Source organism: Nipponia nippon, unplaced genomic scaffold (genome assembly GCF_047370975.1).
Source record: "Nipponia nippon isolate SJK-2023a ecotype South Korea unplaced genomic scaffold, ASM4737097v1 scaffold_2, whole genome shotgun sequence".
Classification (NCBI taxonomy): Eukaryota; Metazoa; Chordata; class Aves; order Pelecaniformes; family Threskiornithidae; genus Nipponia; species Nipponia nippon.
The window spans coordinates 13,685,611-13,702,436 of NW_028262336.1; positions in this window are offsets into that span (position 1 = coordinate 13,685,611).

Sequence of the window (16,826 nt, forward strand, 5' to 3'; positions counted from 1 at the left end):
ATTTGTCTCTCCAAAGTATGTCTGTGCTCCCATTGATTGGTGTAAGCGTAGTATGTTTAGGACAGTGATGCTCAGGAAATAGAAGTTTTTGATGAAACTGGAAAGGAAGGGATTTATTCTGCTCAGTCAGGCAGTCTGTATAACTGCACTAAGCTTATATGGTGTTTTTTTTTTCCCAACTGGCTAGATTAAAGCTAGCTCAGAAATGTTTGCATTGCAACAGCTAGCTAGTTGGCTCTGTGTGTGTGCACATGGAGAGGAGCAGACACAGAGAAATAACCACTGCAGTCCAGAGAGTCTGAAGGAAAATGTGGGTGTTCCTTAAATTAAATAATGCCATGCTTTCAGGATAAAATGTGTTCGGCTCTAGCTCCTCTTGTTCCCCCTTTGTGTTAGTGAGTGCTGGCACAGCTCTCCATGGGACTGCTCTGAACTGAATTCAGGTTTGAACAAAGGACATGCGATTTTTTTTTTTTTTTAGACTATTTTTATTTATATATTTCACAGTGCAGTCCCAGAAATACTATTTCAGTGTGAGAGGAGCTGGATTCACAGAATGCACATGGAGGTGAACAACCTGGCTTGGGAAGCACATGCAGCCAAGAACATATTAACTTCATGGATGGTCCAGGCAAATGCTCTGTGTTCCCAGTCTATCCCTAAAGTAGATCCTCTGTAAACCTGCGGATGTTGCCAAGCCTGAGGCACACAGTATTTTGGAAGTGAAGATGTTTAAAGCAAGTACTTCAGCTAAGCCTAAGCAGTGGCTGACCTGCATCAGTGACACTTTTGTTGGCTTTTGGTATCTGGTTTGGTGCAGGCAGGTGTGACAGCTGCTCAACCAACAGCAACTTCTTCAAAGAGGACCAGAATTTTGTACTATCCTAGCTTCTCATTTTTGTATTTGCCAGGATCCAAAGTGGAGTCCAAAGCCTGCAGTGGTGGGATTTTTGGTTTTGTTTTTTAATCTTATTGTTCCAAGGGCAGGGTAAAAGGCCCAGTAAGGTGCATCTCCCCTAACACCAGGTATCAAGTGAGTCCTGATTCTCTCCCCTTCTAAGCTGCTTGTGCTACCTACTATCAGGGCTTGCCCTTTTAAAGAACTTACTCCGTACTGCTTGTCATTTTCACAGTAAGGTCGTAGCTTTCAAACTAGACTAGTGTATAAGTCTTTGCAATGAGAAATTTTGTATTTCCCAGAACAAGTTCACACTTTCAGAACAGAACCCTGTCTCTCCATTTGCGGCTACTCTTTTAAGTGAAGATACGTGATATTGAATCCCCATCATATTACTTACTGCTTTTGCCTTGCTTGGCACTGATTTGGCATTTTTCTAGGCCAAGGAGGCAAAATATTTTTAATGACTTTGAGCATATTTTGCTCCCCAAGGTTTTGATTTTTCTGGTGAGCTTTGAGGTTCTTGTCTGAATCTTTAAGTTTTATTCCTAACTGTATGGATGTTTGGGGATATTTGCTGGATTAACCTTACTCTAGCATAGCTGTGTGGAATAACTGCACAAATCTAGGCTTCTGTGCTTAACAGCATGTATCACTGTCAGAAGTGCTTTGTACCAGTATCTGTTTTCAGTTTCAAACTGAGGTAAGCATCTTTGGTGGAAACCACTTTATGTAGATGGATGGCGAGCTGCAAGCAAATTAGGAGTTGATATCTGCTGGCTTCTTGAGAGTAAAATATGTTAGTGTAAAAATGTTCTAATGTTGTTCTTTCTGAAAGAACTTATGATTAGCTCTTTTTTTAGTTCTTTTTAGCTTGTGTATAATACAGTAAGCCTTACTACATCACTGCTCTGTTTCTTCTTCTTTGCAAATACCCTTTTTATTGTTAGCAGTCTGTTCAGATGCTGCACAATCCTCTTTGGATTGTGTTCAGCAGTATTAAATATCACAGCAGCATACTCTCTTGACTTTGCTGATATTAAAAAAGAAAATGTTTGTTCTAGCTTTTTTCCTATTTATTTCTGTGAGTATTCTGCTTTTAGCATACCTCGTACTGTTTCTGCCTGGAGCCTGCCAAGAACTGAAGTAGGTATTACAGAGGTCAGCTGTCAACTGGTTGGTTACAAAGACAGTGAGGTCTGAAGTAAGCTCCAGTAAACAGGTGAGGAAGGAAATGGCCTCTTGACAATGTGTATAACAACACTGAGGAATGCATTTTCCCAAAAGCAAATTCTGTGGGGGCACTGTGCTCAGGTGTCGAAAGTGTTTACAGGATTACAGTTTTACTCTCTTGTGGGGGGGTGAGGAGGGAGCCCCTCCACATTTTAACTTTCTCTCTTGCTTATTCTTCTGAAACAATTTCCCTAATGTGATGTACTCCTTTATTGCAATAATACTGATGAAAACCAGTCACAAGTCAGGTCGCCGAGGCACTAGGATTGTACAGATACAGCATCAAATCTGTCCCAAAAGGTTTGTTCATTAAGCAAGCATTTTGATCTTTCTTATCTTCTCTCAGCTTTTGGGGCCATTGCCTGACATTTTGTCAAACATGCAGTTCTCTGAAGTTATTTCTAGTCAGTCCTCTTTGAAATATTTGTATTATAGTTTCATCTGAAAACTCTATATGTAGAACAATTGAGCTTTAATATATATGTAACAGGATAACATCTCAGTATAGTTTTAAAAAGATAAGTCTCCACTCAGAACACAGATTGAAACGGGGTCATGAATTGGCACAGCACTAATCCATTTGTAAAACGAAAATGAGAAATGGTCTGTTTGTGACATTCTCATAACACAAGTGAAGATTGTTATCCTGCTTGGCTCGTGTTGATGGGGAAGGGGAGGGGGGAGATGTGTAATCTAGCAGCTGAATAAGGATGACCTTGGTCTGCGAAAAGGCGCTTTTGTTAACAAATTCGTAAGTGCTCGCAGTTTCCATTTTCATGCTTTCTCATTCCTATTCCATCCTTGTAAATTGATCAACGCTTTGTGTCAGGCAGACTGTGAATCTGTCTGCAATATGTGTCTCATCTCCTCAGGTGAATCCTGCAGAGGACTTTTTTCCCCCAAAAAAACCCTCCCAGGCCACATGAAATTAGGCAGATAATCTGTCTGTTTCTCTGGACAGTATTATCAGCTGTCCTGGTGTTCTTGTAACTTAAAGTGTTTGGTTGGGGTTTTTTGTTGGGTTTGGGTTTTTTTGATTATTGAACGCTACTGTTTTTTCTCTTACTGACTCGTGAAGGTTGATGTGCAGTTGATGGGGGGGGAAGCTGCTTAAAAATTAAATTACTATTGTATCACTACTGAAATCAATAGCACTATGTCAGCTTGCAGCACGTGAAAGTCAGCTTCATGGTTTAAAAAAAGGTTGTGAGTAATAATTATTTCAAAATAATTCAGTATCTGTTTCTAGTTAACAAAGGTAGTTGTCTTTTTAAAAAAAGGCTGTACTGCTCTGAACTGACTACTGTGATACAGAATGGAAACATTCATTTGAATGTTGTTTAAATAATGGTTGCTAAGACCATTTCTATCTGTATCTCATTCTCACTGTTAAGACACCTTCGTTTTTGAATGAACTTCTGTCTACACACACTAATTTACAGCAAAATATTCCTTATTTTTAGCAATTATTAAGACAAAGGAGTACATTTGTGACATTATTAAAGCATCATCAACCTACAAATTGGTTACCTTATCTGTTCTCTATCTGCATAATCCTCGTACCCCCGTCACCATGTTTACAAATCCAAATGAATATTATGCAGCCCAGATCTAATTAATTTTGGATTAGCCTTCCAGACACATGTAGTTCTGATCAAAACAATCTGTATTCTCTCTTTTCTGATTAGAATGAAGCCTGACCCCTGGAGTATTCGGTTTGTCAGGGGATGTGCTGGAACATGAATATCAACAAGCAGGTTAATCCTTAGGCTGTCACTTTCTCCCATATACGCAGCATCCTGTGTTTTGTTGCTAGAAACCTTGGGGATCTAGGTAATGTCGGGGAGCAAATCAGTATCGTGCAGGGCTCGGGTGAGACTGGTATCTGACTAGACATTTAAGCAATCCAGCATGATGTATAATGAAAATAATCCGCTGAAATGACTTTTCAAAATGATCTGGCATTCTATTGTGCTCTTCTTGAAGTGAAAGAGCCAACTTAAAGATATAGTTGAAAGGAAAGCTGAGCTGCTATACATTTCAAAATAGGTAATGAGAAACTTAGATGATGGTGATTAGGTAATCTATTTGTTTTTATGCATCCTCTGAGAGGGCAGCTATCTGGGACTTCTGTTCAATGTTCATGGCACAATCAAAAGACTAATATGGAAAAAATAGCTTCCCCCCCCGCTTAAGTCAAGATGGGGTTTGGAACACGACACTTTAAGTCTCACAGTTAAAGCACTCGATCAATTACAGTGTTTTGAAGTTCTGTAATTTGTCTTTTGTTGTCAGATAACTTTGTGACAAACATTTTTTATTTTTTTTTTTTTAAAAGTCATGGTAAACCTTCTCCTTAACCATGTTCTCTCACAATTTAAAATAAACCTTAAGCACAGAATCCTGTAGTCTTCAGGGTGTGTGTTCACCCTGAAGCAATTCAATGGTCTGGCTGCATGTGGTATTCTGCATACAGACAGACAGGGAGAGATCACAAGAGTTTGCCAGACTGGAGCCTTTAGATGAAGCTTTTGCCTCGGCAAAGCACATGTATGAGGCAGTTTACACTGCTTAAACTTTGACTTATATTGTGCTTCCTCCCTAGAAATGCATAGATCTCCATGCCTATAAGTACTTCAGTAAGTAGTACAGCTCAGTAAGAGGAGTACTGGAGAGGAAAACACCTGGTGCTGGGGACCCAATGACAGTCTTTACCTATTTCACAGGGCTACTTCAGGCTAGCTGCAGTCTGGTCCTGTGGCCTAACTGTCCATTTGCAGTTGGGTTGTATTCGTATGTGGTACTGAAATGGACCTTCTGGTTAACTTGATGCAAAATGGATCCTGTTTGCGTGCTCTGAGTCAGCTGCAAAATGTGAATCAAAATTCAGTAAGTACAGAAGACTGAACGATTTCATTTAAAAGTGTACTCCTAAGTCAACTAAAATACTAAGGCAGATAGATGCAGCCTGTAAAGCTAGGTGTTTACAAGACTAAATTTAATTAATAAGCTCTGTTGTGAGTAAAATAAATGAGAATATGATTATTTTTTCTACAATACCTGGACTCCGCATAAAGGGTGCCTAGTCTTACATATGGCATGATGTCCAATCACGTATAAGGAAACATGGGCTACACTAAGGTGATATCTGTCCTCCAGGCCTTACCTCGGTGAACTGCACCCCATGACTTGTTTTGTACTATGTTAGCAATCTGAGGGTAAATCCTGCCTTTGGTGCCATGTTTGAATAAGGAGATTTTTTTACTGGAGGGGGTGTGGGGGGAAGGAAGGATCCTCTTCTTCTTTGGCTGAGGAAGCCACCGGTATTTCTATAGCCTTCATTTTTTCCTATGGGCAAGAATATTCTGCAATACAACTAACTTCTAAGGCAATAATGAATGTCCAGAGCTAAAAGCTCCCATTGCTGGATTGAGTACCTTGACTTCATTAATTTCTTGTGTGGTTTCCAGTCTGATCTTCACTCAAACGGGAGTACAGTGGCTTTCCTGTAATTAAGGCTTTCCTTGTTCACAGCAATGAGAAAACGATTTTCCTCCTTGTGTGGAAACCTCTATGTGACATCTGTTCACTTGAATTTATGATTTGGAATTTGAGGACAACTTAGCTATTTGATGGCTTAAGGCCTGAGTTTGAGATACCACAGCTGCCCACTGGCACAGCTTATGCTCTGAGGCAGATAGCTGTGCTTGTCTTTGCTTATCCCATCATCTAGGCTTTCCTGGGAAGCTAAACTAAAGTATAACTTTTTCCTTTCTAAGTGAGGGTGAAAGTTTAACAAATCTTCTGATAAAGGGAAGTCAGTTTACTTGTCTTTCCTGCAAAAAGTAACCTTTGTGTTTCATGTTGAGATTAGATTTGTTTATCTTCAATTTCTGTCATTGGTCTTGCTATATACCTCTTTGTGAGATTGAACCCCTGTGCCTTGCTGTTGTTCCTCTTCTGTGTATTGGTAGCAACATACGCTGACTAGGTGACCTTTTTAGCCTTCTCTTCAATAAACTGCATGGATTGTGTTCCTTGAGCCTTACATTATAAAGCTTATTTTCTAGGATCTCATTTTGATGTTCTTGTATACCTGTATTGTTCTTGACCTGCAGCTATCAACACTGCATGCAGTGCTTTTGTAAAGACATGGTGCTGTGTGCAGAGGCAAGATGGTGTCCTTGCTTCTCTGTGCTTTTTTTTAGACATGTAAAGGTTGCATTAGCCCTTCTTATCCAGTCTTTGTTTGACCAGTCCTTTAGAGTAGGCTCACAACTGTTCTGGTTGATCAACGTGGTTTTTGCTGAACAGGGTTACTTTGGAGACTTTTTTTTTTTTTACAAAAAAAAAAAAACAAACCACAAACTGAAACTCACAATACAGTCATTTTAGGATTGATAGCTCTTTACAATGAATAGAGGATTGCTTCATTGATTCTTTGTCTTTGAACAAGAAGTCCCCCTGCTTCTAGTTACCTCCAAGTTTCCCAGTTGTTATCCTTTCTGTGGCTAGTCACCAGAATTTAATGACACTCTTTGCGTTGTGCTTTACAAAGCGCTTGAGGTAAAGGAAGCAAAATACTAGCCAAGCAATATGGTAATGGTCAGAAATACATAAATATAAAATTAAATAAATGGAATAAAATAAACCCCACTGAGCATTATTAACCTGGACTGATTTTAAAGTTTCATAGTAAAAAGTAATTTTCAATTATCAACTGTTTTCAACAGTAGAAACTAAGTTCTTAGCAACTAGTCAGGAAGTTTCTAGGATAGGAGGGAAATCGATCAGGATGGGTAATATTTCAAAGCCTCTCTTTCATCCAAGTGTTAAAGGTGCCTGGGAAATCAATAGTATTTGAAAAGTGAAGATATTGTGCATGCAAATGTTAGTAAATGTTATAATGAATTTACTGCTAGCATAGTGATCTTCCAACATAGGTTGTCTGCAAAGAACTTTCCTTGGAAGGCTGTTATTCCAAACTAACCCTTCCTTTCTTTCTTTTTTTTTTTGTTTTTTTTTTTTTTTTTTTTCAGAAATGTTTGTAACCACAGAGTAGGATAGAATAGGTAGAGAATGAATAGGTTTGCATTTGCATGCAGGTTAAATCTTGTTGGGTTTTCTTTCTTGTTTCACATCAAACCAGATTCATTATCACTCAGCCATGTTCCCTTGGAGTACAGAGCTCATTCCATTTGACTTAGGGTCACCCAATGGGTCACAGCTACTGGCATGAGCTTCTTACCAGATCATGGAGACAGTCAGTGTCAGTGATTAAATGGCTTTTCCCCTTTCTGTGCCCTGAGGTACCAAGCTTCTAGATCAATGTCATGTTTTATACCATTTTCCCAGTTACACAGAATTTACCATGACAAGGCAGCTTTATTTATGTATCATTGAAAATGCTATTGAGCTGCCTTCTCTTTTGTGCTTCTCTTTAATGAGTTATTCTCCAAGGCTGGTGACTAACTGATTAAGCTGGTGTTACAGATAGCTTTGATTGGAGATACATCAGTACATGTGTCAAGTGAGACACTGCAGATCTTTCTCTCTATACTTCAGTCAAGCTTAGCTTTTGTTAAATACAAAAAGGCACCTGGTAGCTGAGATGCTTTGCAACTCTGAAAAAATCATATACCTTTTCTACAAGTAAAGTTACAATAGCTGCAGGCTGCAGTATGCTTTTGGTAAATATATGCAAATCTTCATCTATTTGTATGCTGCCAAAAATGATTAAGGAACAGAGATGCCTAAATACCTTGGGGGGGAAAATTTGGCCCTAAGGCCCAGATGCTGCAAATACTTAAGCATGGGCTTAATTCTGTATGTGTGATCAGCATTACTGAGAGTTTAATAGATGTGTTAGCATACATAGAAGTGAAAGCATGAGTAAATCTTGCTGAGAGAGAGGTTTATGTTGAACCTCAATGTAAATCAGATAAATCTGGTAATATACAAAAGAATGTGACCATCAAAATTGTTAGATGATGGAGCTGGGTTTGGATTGTTTTCCACTTTTGAGTGGAATCTGGAATCAGTCTTTAAATAGGAGAAACTGGAAAGGAGAGGGGGAAATAAGGCTGCAAAAGCAATCTAAAGATTAAAAGGTGCCAAAAAAAAAATCTAAAATTATCTTTATTATGTTCATTTCTTATTTTACCTGTGCTGTTGCCTGATGAGTTATCATTGGATGGAGTGGTTGAAAGAATTGTTTGGGACTGTAGCAGTCATATGTATTGCCCCTCACTCCCCCCCCCCCCCCCCAAAGTGAAATGGCTGAAATACTTTTTATAACTAGCAATTTCTTACGATCTTTGATGAAAACCAAGGTCTGCAGATATTTGAATTAATGTGATTATATTTGGGTTTTTCAGTGTTCAAACTATCTTTGTGGTCTTTAAGAACAACTTGCCAAGAGTCAGATCCATCGTGCTAGACACCATATGGTTACTTTACTGTGTGATTGTCAATTCCTCACTAAAAAAACCATGAAATGCATCTTTCACCCCACTAAACTGACTGTCTCAATACAGCTATCTATTTGAAGCTTGACTTTAGGCAGCAAACTAACAAAAGCATGAAAGAAATTAATGAGAGGAATTAACATTAAGTGTAAACTAGCAAATATGCACAAAGGACAGAACTGGAAGAAAAAAAATCAGCAGACATTGATGCTATGACAACTCCTCTTTTTAGTTTGAAAAAACAACCCATAGAAAAGATTAATTACATTGTTAAGTAGTGCAACTTCTAGTAGCTAAAAAACCCAGAGGGCTCAATTCATCTTTGTATTTTGTCTTTAGAATTGAGTGTCAAATGGTGATGCAAGATATGAAACACTGATGGATGGGATTGAGTCCTATGTCTGAATGATTATGATGCTGTAAATCTGTGCTGTTCTACTGACCTTGGTGTAACACCAGGTTATGGCAGCTGAGAATTTGGCCCCTTGTTGAAGTTTATATAATCTTTCTTCAGAGAACTATCAGCATTGCTCTGTGTAAGAGACTGAAGAAAAATCTGAAATCTAGACAGGGAGGTGAACTAAATCTCTTGTGTACGGAACATAAAGGCAAACTAATGTGTCATGATGGGAAGGAACACGTGCTGCTTCATGTACAAAAGAGTCACATTCCCACTGTTTATTTTACATATGACAGAATACATATTTAACCAATCTTTTGACAAAGGCTAATAGCAGAATTTACCCCAGTGGTTTAAATTTTTCACAGGAATGCACATAACTGCAGGTCAAATACTGCTTGAGTCGGGGGAACTCTAAGTGGTGGTGATGAACATTGTCTAGCTTAATTGCTGAATGGGGCTGAGGCCTTTGACTTCAGGAAGAAGCACTTTCTGAACATATAAAAAGCTTGAGCAGCCCCAGATGTGATGAAGCCTGATTAGTCATAGTTTAATCATAATTAAAAATCAACTCATCCCTAATATAATTGAATACTGTATACAGCAAGAAGAATTTAGTTTAAATATGATCATAAAAGCTGGTTTCTTTCTGAAGAACAAAAGAGCTTATTTACTGGACTCCTGATGTCTGAAGTCAAGGAGGGAGTAAACTGTAGCATCAGGAACTGGTACAGTACAGTAAGAGACAACTCTCTTCTTTAGTATGGTTGCTTTAGATTGTAGTTTATGGTACCTGCTTCCCCCTGTGCACTTCATAGGAGCTTGGAAGTTAGATACCAGCTTCTTTTACTGGAAATTATCTGAAGTCAGCAGAAGCTTGCTTACTTAGATTGAATCCAGACCTGAAACAGAAGTGTTGTTCTTTGGATGCAGCCTCAAAATGAACAAGGGTCGTGGTGGGGTGGATGAGCACCACTCTTGCTTTGTGGTTACCTCTAGGGCTCTGTGTACCTCTGTCATCAGAACAATCCACCACACTGCAGCAAAAAAGGAGTGTCATGAGCTATAGCACTGTCTTCTATCCACAGGAAAGCCGAAGCATTTGCCCCAGGTGTACTGCTGTGACCAAGGAGCAGGAAACAAGGCTAGCATGCCCTGAAAAGCAGGGAGGGGGGAGGTCAAGATATTTAAGCCCTCTGTTCTCCTTTCCCTTCTCTATGTGATAGGACAGAGGATAGAAGGCATAGCACTTTTTTTTGCAGTGATTTAATCTCTTATACAGTGGCTATTAAGTCTGTCCAGCCCTTTGGACCAGGCCTGTCTTTCTGCCTTTGCCAGGCAGAGCAGTTTCACTGAGGCAGGATGCAGAGGAAGGTGATAAGCTGAAAGGAGTCGCGGTGGTGCAGAATGTCCAAAGCAGAACTAGAAGGCTGTTTGGGACAGGGCTTCTTTCATATTCTGACATAAAATGTAAACTTTAATAACACTTTTTAATATTATAGGGAGTTCAACTAACCATTCCCTATGAGGAAAGAGAAGTCTTTTTGAACAGTCCCGTGAGAGTATAGCTTGTTCTTGCTGTCTAACAAGAGAAGGATGAAAAGACAGTAACATCAAAATACCCCAATCCCTGAAGAATCTCTGTCATTCTGGTTATACCAGACAGATACTGACTCTTTTTATTTTGCAATCATAATGAAATGTGCTGGGATTGCAGAAGCCTTACAGCTGCTGCTGTCTCATGAACAACTTTGTTAAGTGTTCATTTGAAGCAGTTCATCGCTACACCAGAGGAGGTTCCTCCTCCCCTGCAATGCTGCATTGCTATCACAATGTTCTACAAAGACTGTTTCTCTCCCCTTCTTCTGAACTGCACAACGACATTAGCATGAAAACGAGGACTTTGTTTCTTAAGTGTTCATCCATTCCTCTAGCTTATCCTCCCACCTGAAGTCCTCATCTGTGGCATCAATGAGTTGCAGTGGAAAGTGGTTTGATGAGGCTGTTTAAGTGCAATCCACTTACGTATTATATGCAATAATCTCTCTGTAATTATAGACCTCCCTTTATTATTATTGTTATTATTATAACATCTTTTAACACTTTTGAAGTTCCCTCAGTCTCATAATTCAGCTTCATTGACCAGAAGACAAAGCAATCCACCAGCTGCAGAGTTAAAATCATGATGCTGTTGGCTTTAATCTCTCTTTAATCATTAAAATATAAATTAGCTCTTGTACTCGTTACTTCCCAAACAGCTTTCTCTTCTGGGTTTCTCTCATCCTCTGCTCACAACTGCCACCTGCTTCTTCTGGTGGCCTGCCTTGCGCCAGGGTGGGAGATCCCTTCCCAGTGTTTGTCAAGAACAAGGGTGCAGGGCCTTAACGGCAAGAAATCATAGTAGAGTAATGGGTGTGAGCAAGTACAAATGAGTAGGTCAAAGAGTGACAACACCTCTGTCAAATGGCATTCTTTTAGTACGTCAGGTTTCAGGAGGGGTATCCCTTTAGGTAAGAAGTAAGCGAAGCCTCTTTGGAGCACTGCTGAAGTCTCTAGCACAAATTGGATGCATGGTATGCACCAGCCAAGTGCTATATTTCCTTGCAGGAAGGACAGCAATATGCCTCTGACAGTCCCTGTAAAGGAGAGCATTTGGCCCTTGAGTCAAAATCTCTTGTACGTTACCGCAGCTATTTTTGGTTATCACATGTTAGTGGCTTAGATGATGTACATATGTCCATCAGTCTGGACATATATTTCTTCAGTGATGGTTAAGATTTTTTTTTACATATGTTATTTTTAAGTGAAAATTGGCTCTATTTCTAGCATAGTAAAATGCGTAAGTACACATAGTTTGGCCACAGTTATTTGTTGCCTGAGATCCTATAACAGGAATAGATTTTTTTGTTTGTTTGTTTACAGCTGCATCTCCATCCCAGCAAAGATCAACTTTGGAGGAAAGGATACATATCTTCTAATGGGATGGAATATTTCAAATATTAGAACTTAGTACATGGCTCTTAAGGCTCACAGCTCTATAAACTAAAGCCTGCTGATGTCCATGGGACTAATGCTGTTTAGTATCTGAGCACCTTTGAATGCATAGGTACACCAGATAGAAAATCCCAAGCAAAAAGGCCTATGGCGATACAAAGGTGCAACTGGTGCTTGAGTATGTGACAAGTCCCATTGATTCACTGTGATTCCTCAAGTGCTTAAAATTAAGGATTTGCTTATGTACAGCTGCTAGTTCAGGGTTTAAAACTTTACTCCTGACAGTTTTGGAAAGAGCAGAAAATAAATGTTTTCATAGTTCAGCTATGTGAAGCAGAGAGGAAAAGTCAAGGACTCGGGGCGATTGACACCTCTAGAAATGAAGAACAATGTGTGGAAGAGCTTCAATGTTACATATACAGCTCTAGCTAAAGAGTGTTTTACTGAGCCGTGAGAAAGGCTGAACTCATGGAAAAATCATGCACCATAGTCAACTTAATTGTATCCCTTAAGGAGTCCCTAAATGATGTGCAAAGGGATGATCCTAATTAAGAAAGGCTCAACCTTTTGGCTGAAAGCTTAGAAAATTCCTGTTCTTTCTTATACTTATTATCTGAACTCCTTTCCACATTTCCTAAATGTACAAGACAAAATTTAAAGCTTAAATCAATGAAAGATATTCTGTGTCTGGATTTCGTGTATTCATGATTTTTTCCACGAACTTTGAACATGATATGGTTTGGTTCATGACCAAGTCTTAAAACAAAGCTTTTTTTTATTATTATTATTATTTAAAAAAAAAAGCACACCACAAAGGATAAAAAATGTCTGTCTTCTATGATATTGCTCAGGCTACATGAATTAGACATGTGAAGCTGTGGCTCCATTGAAAACAGATTTTTGCTCAAATAAATGCTGAGGAAGCAATTTTGTACTCTGCCAGAATGAGTTATTTATAACATCTCTAAAAATACTTTTCCTAATTTTGACAATACTAAGAAAATATTGGTTTGTTTTCCCGTGAAGAAAAACTGGCTGTACATAACTTGTGTTGTCTTATAAATAGAGTTCTGTATATACTTTTCTCTTATTTCAGTAAGTACAGAATTGGAAAGAATCAACAGGAGATGTGCTTTGGTATTTGACCATAACCCCAGTAAGGAAGACTCATGTGGCTCATTGGATCTCGAATACTGTAAAGCCAAGAACATATGACTTCCAAGGGAACCCAAAGTATCACCCCTGATACAACAGGAACACCATGCAAAATGGCACAACTGAGTATGCCTGGCAGCAAAGTAATGAAACCTTCTCCCAAAGAAAAGAGAGAAAATTCAAGAAGTGGGTGGAGGCAGACCACCCCTGGGCAAAGGCATGGCGTAGCTGCAGCATTGCACTTTTGAAGAGCTGAGTTCTGACCCCCCAGTCGCTTGCCCTTGCTCCTCTTGCTGCATAAAGCAGGTAGGCAGGGCCCCAGCCGCTCTTCGTCAGTTCAGCGGTGCTGCTATCAGCTGGCTGCTGCCGTTCAGCAGCAGTGCTTTGCTGCAAAGATATCTCCTGTCTTACCCAAGTCACTCATGCAAGAGGTACCTTTTATTGATGAAGAGGTTCAGCTCTGTTCTTATTTAATGGGAAGCCTTTGTTAATGATACTTGCTGTAAACAAAGTTTTGAGGCCCTGCAAGGTATTTTTAAAAAGGGAGAGTCTGACACTGTCTTCTGTGAGGGGAGGGTTCCCAAGAAATTGTAGGAAAACTCAGTCCAGCCTTTGCATCCCCCTGACCAGAAGTGCTCTCTCTGCAGAAGCCGCATAAAGATTCAGGAGATTTTTAGGGCCACCAGAGGATGTGACACGGCATAGTGTGCTATGCTTAATAGGTGCCGACCTGGGCAAGGCATCCTTCCCCTCTCGTATAAACAATGAGCTGCTCCAAGCCAAAGGATATTTTGTCATCAGTGCATCAGTTCTATTGTCGAGCCTTTTCTCCTTCTTCGCTGGGTGTTGGAGCATGGGGCCAGGCTGCTGGGAAATGCCCTTTGTGCAGACCATTATGGAAAAAAAAAAAGAGAAACCTGATCTAGAAATCTCAGGGCTGCTGAGTTATGTGAAGGTATAATTTTTATTCGTAGTCTGTCTTGGCAAAATAATATGAGATAAGAGCTGCAAGTGCTTTCATGGTCATTAAGCTTTACTTCAGAATTCCTCATCTGACCCTAAGTTTCTACAGGATGGGGTTTAAGATTAAATAAATGGAAAAAACATGTCAGCTTGTGTAGCTACAAGGATTTTTTTTTTTTATTGTGATAACTTTGTTTTTTCTCCTGGTCTCCAGCTGAAGTGCAGCTTTCACAGAGTTTCAGTTACGCGTAAGCAGGATTGTGGTTCCTAATGAAGACATCTGCTAGCCCTTAACTTGCCATGGATGTGCCTGGAGTGGGCAGAATTGCACAATGCAATGTGTTTACTTCCAGAGTGGAAGCAGTAATTTTTGAAATCTAATAAAATTTCAATTTTAAAATTGTTTAGATTGTCGAGAAAGTATTTTCCTGCTTTTCATACAGTTTATGCTTTCCTCTAAGTTTGTGGGTTTTTTTGTTTTTATCCCCGGGTAATCTTTACTTTTCCCGTTAATTTTTCTTAATACAAGAGTATAAATAAAAATTGGCTTGGAGAGAGGATAAAGAAAAGGAGGAAGAGTTTAGAGAAAGAAAGAAAAGGAGGGAAAAAAGCATGGAGATATGCAAAGCCACTACTTCTTAAAACATAAGTGAAACATTCGTGGAAGTACTGTTGTGCATTTTTCAGTAAGGGGTTTGTTTGCTTTCACTGGACTGTGTAAGAAGACAGGGCATCTAACTTGGTATTGTCATTAATGTATAGTGGGAGCTGACCCAGGCCTCTCTTTAAACAGATGGGATACCTGCAGTGGAGTGGGACTGATTTAAACAGGACAAAGCCCTCTGCAGTAGAAGCTGGTGCAAGAGCATTTTCCTATTGAAGCAGGTCAAAAAATAGGTAATGATTGTGCCTTCATTTCTATCTGTCAAAGTTTTTCTGAGCTTTTGGACAGACCTTTTCTACAGCAATCACACCTTTGTATGCTTTCCCTTTTTGCTAGGTTTTCTTACCACACCGTAAGAGGAAGTTCTCAGGTTTACCCTCCCATGCATCCCTCTTAAATACTGGGGTGGCGTGAATATACCTCTATAAATGGGGGTTGGTTTTGAGCGCAGCACTGAGAAAAGATGCCGGGTTGGTTGATTCAGCATGTGAAGCTTTCATTTATATGTGTAACAGGTACAGCAGGATTAGTAATGGAGAAAATTTCAAACCTATTTGTGTTAGAGTAGTTCACAGAATCACAAAATTGTGGAGGCAAGAAAGGACCTCTGGAGATGCTTGAGCTCAACCCTCTACTCAAAGCAGGGTCAGCTGGAGCAGGTTGCTCAGGGCCATGCTTAGTCAGGTTTTAAGTATTTCCAGGGATGGAGATTTCATAGCCTTTCTGGGCAACCTGTGACAGTGTCTAGTCACTCTCTCTCTCAAAAAAAAAAAAAAAAAACAAAAAAAACAAAAAAAACCACAAACAAAAACAAACAAACAAAACCAAAAAAACACAAGCCAAAGAAACAACAACAACAAAAAAAGCCCCAAACCCAACAAAAACCAAAACAAAAAAACAACAACAAAAAAAACAGGTCTTTCTTGTACTTAAATAATTTCTTGTTTTTCAACTTGCGCCCGTTGCCTCTTGAAGTTTCACTGGGCACTACTGAAAAGGGCCTAGCTTTATTTTATTTGCACCCTCCTGTCAGACACTTACACACATTGGTAAAACTCCCCTGAGTCTTTTCAGAGCTTAATGGTCCCAGCTGTCTCAGCCTCTCCTTGTATGTCCGATGCTCCAGTCCCTTATCTTTACAGCCCTTTGCTGGACTCACTCCAATAAGCCATTTCACTTCCACTTTCCGCTATGCTTAGCGATCCTCCCCAGAAACTGAAATTCTGTGTCTGAAACTTAAAGTAATGCTGCCATTATCAGCCCTGGTGTCGTTCCTATTAAGTATTACCCCATGCTCCCAAGGGAGTTAGTGCCATACAGCTGACGAATATCTTGGCGTTACTACAAGAAATAGTCTTCTGCAAGAGCAACACACCTGCTTAGCCCTACTTGGAGGATGGTTTTCCTCTTTCTTAAGGCATTGCAGGTGTTGTTTCACACAGTAGGATGTTGGAATACTTCCCAGTAACATTTAAAAATATTGAATTGCGAAGACTGTAGTTGTGCCTTTGTTAGAAACAAGTGGAAATGCATTTGACTATTGCCAAGGATTTAATTGACATTTGATCAGGTGTTAGATGGGTGTGGAGTCCTATGGTCCAGGCATCTTTTGTGTTGATGTTTCAAATAAGTATGCTTAAAGAAAAAAAAAAAAGGAAAAACCAGACAAAACACACAAAAAATATCAAATTGAAGAGGAAATGCAGTCAACTTGTATGCAAGCTCATATTTCAGTTAAAATTATTTTTACTTCACACTTTCTATTTTTTTATTTTAAATGTTAATTTTTCTTTGTCCTTTAAATAGTTTATTTGTCTGGATATGTCAAATAAGAGGGATGTTGCATGCTGCCAGGTGGGATAGTTTGACAGCTACTTGAGTCAAATGTAGTATTCTTATACTGCATATATTGAGAATAAATCAGGTGTCACTGAGTTTTATGTTCTTCATGTTTAACAAGAGCTACATAATGCAAATGGGGAAGTCGTCATAAAATGGTAAATAAATAGGATATTATTATTTGAAAATACCTGGGCATGTTTTACTTTTGAA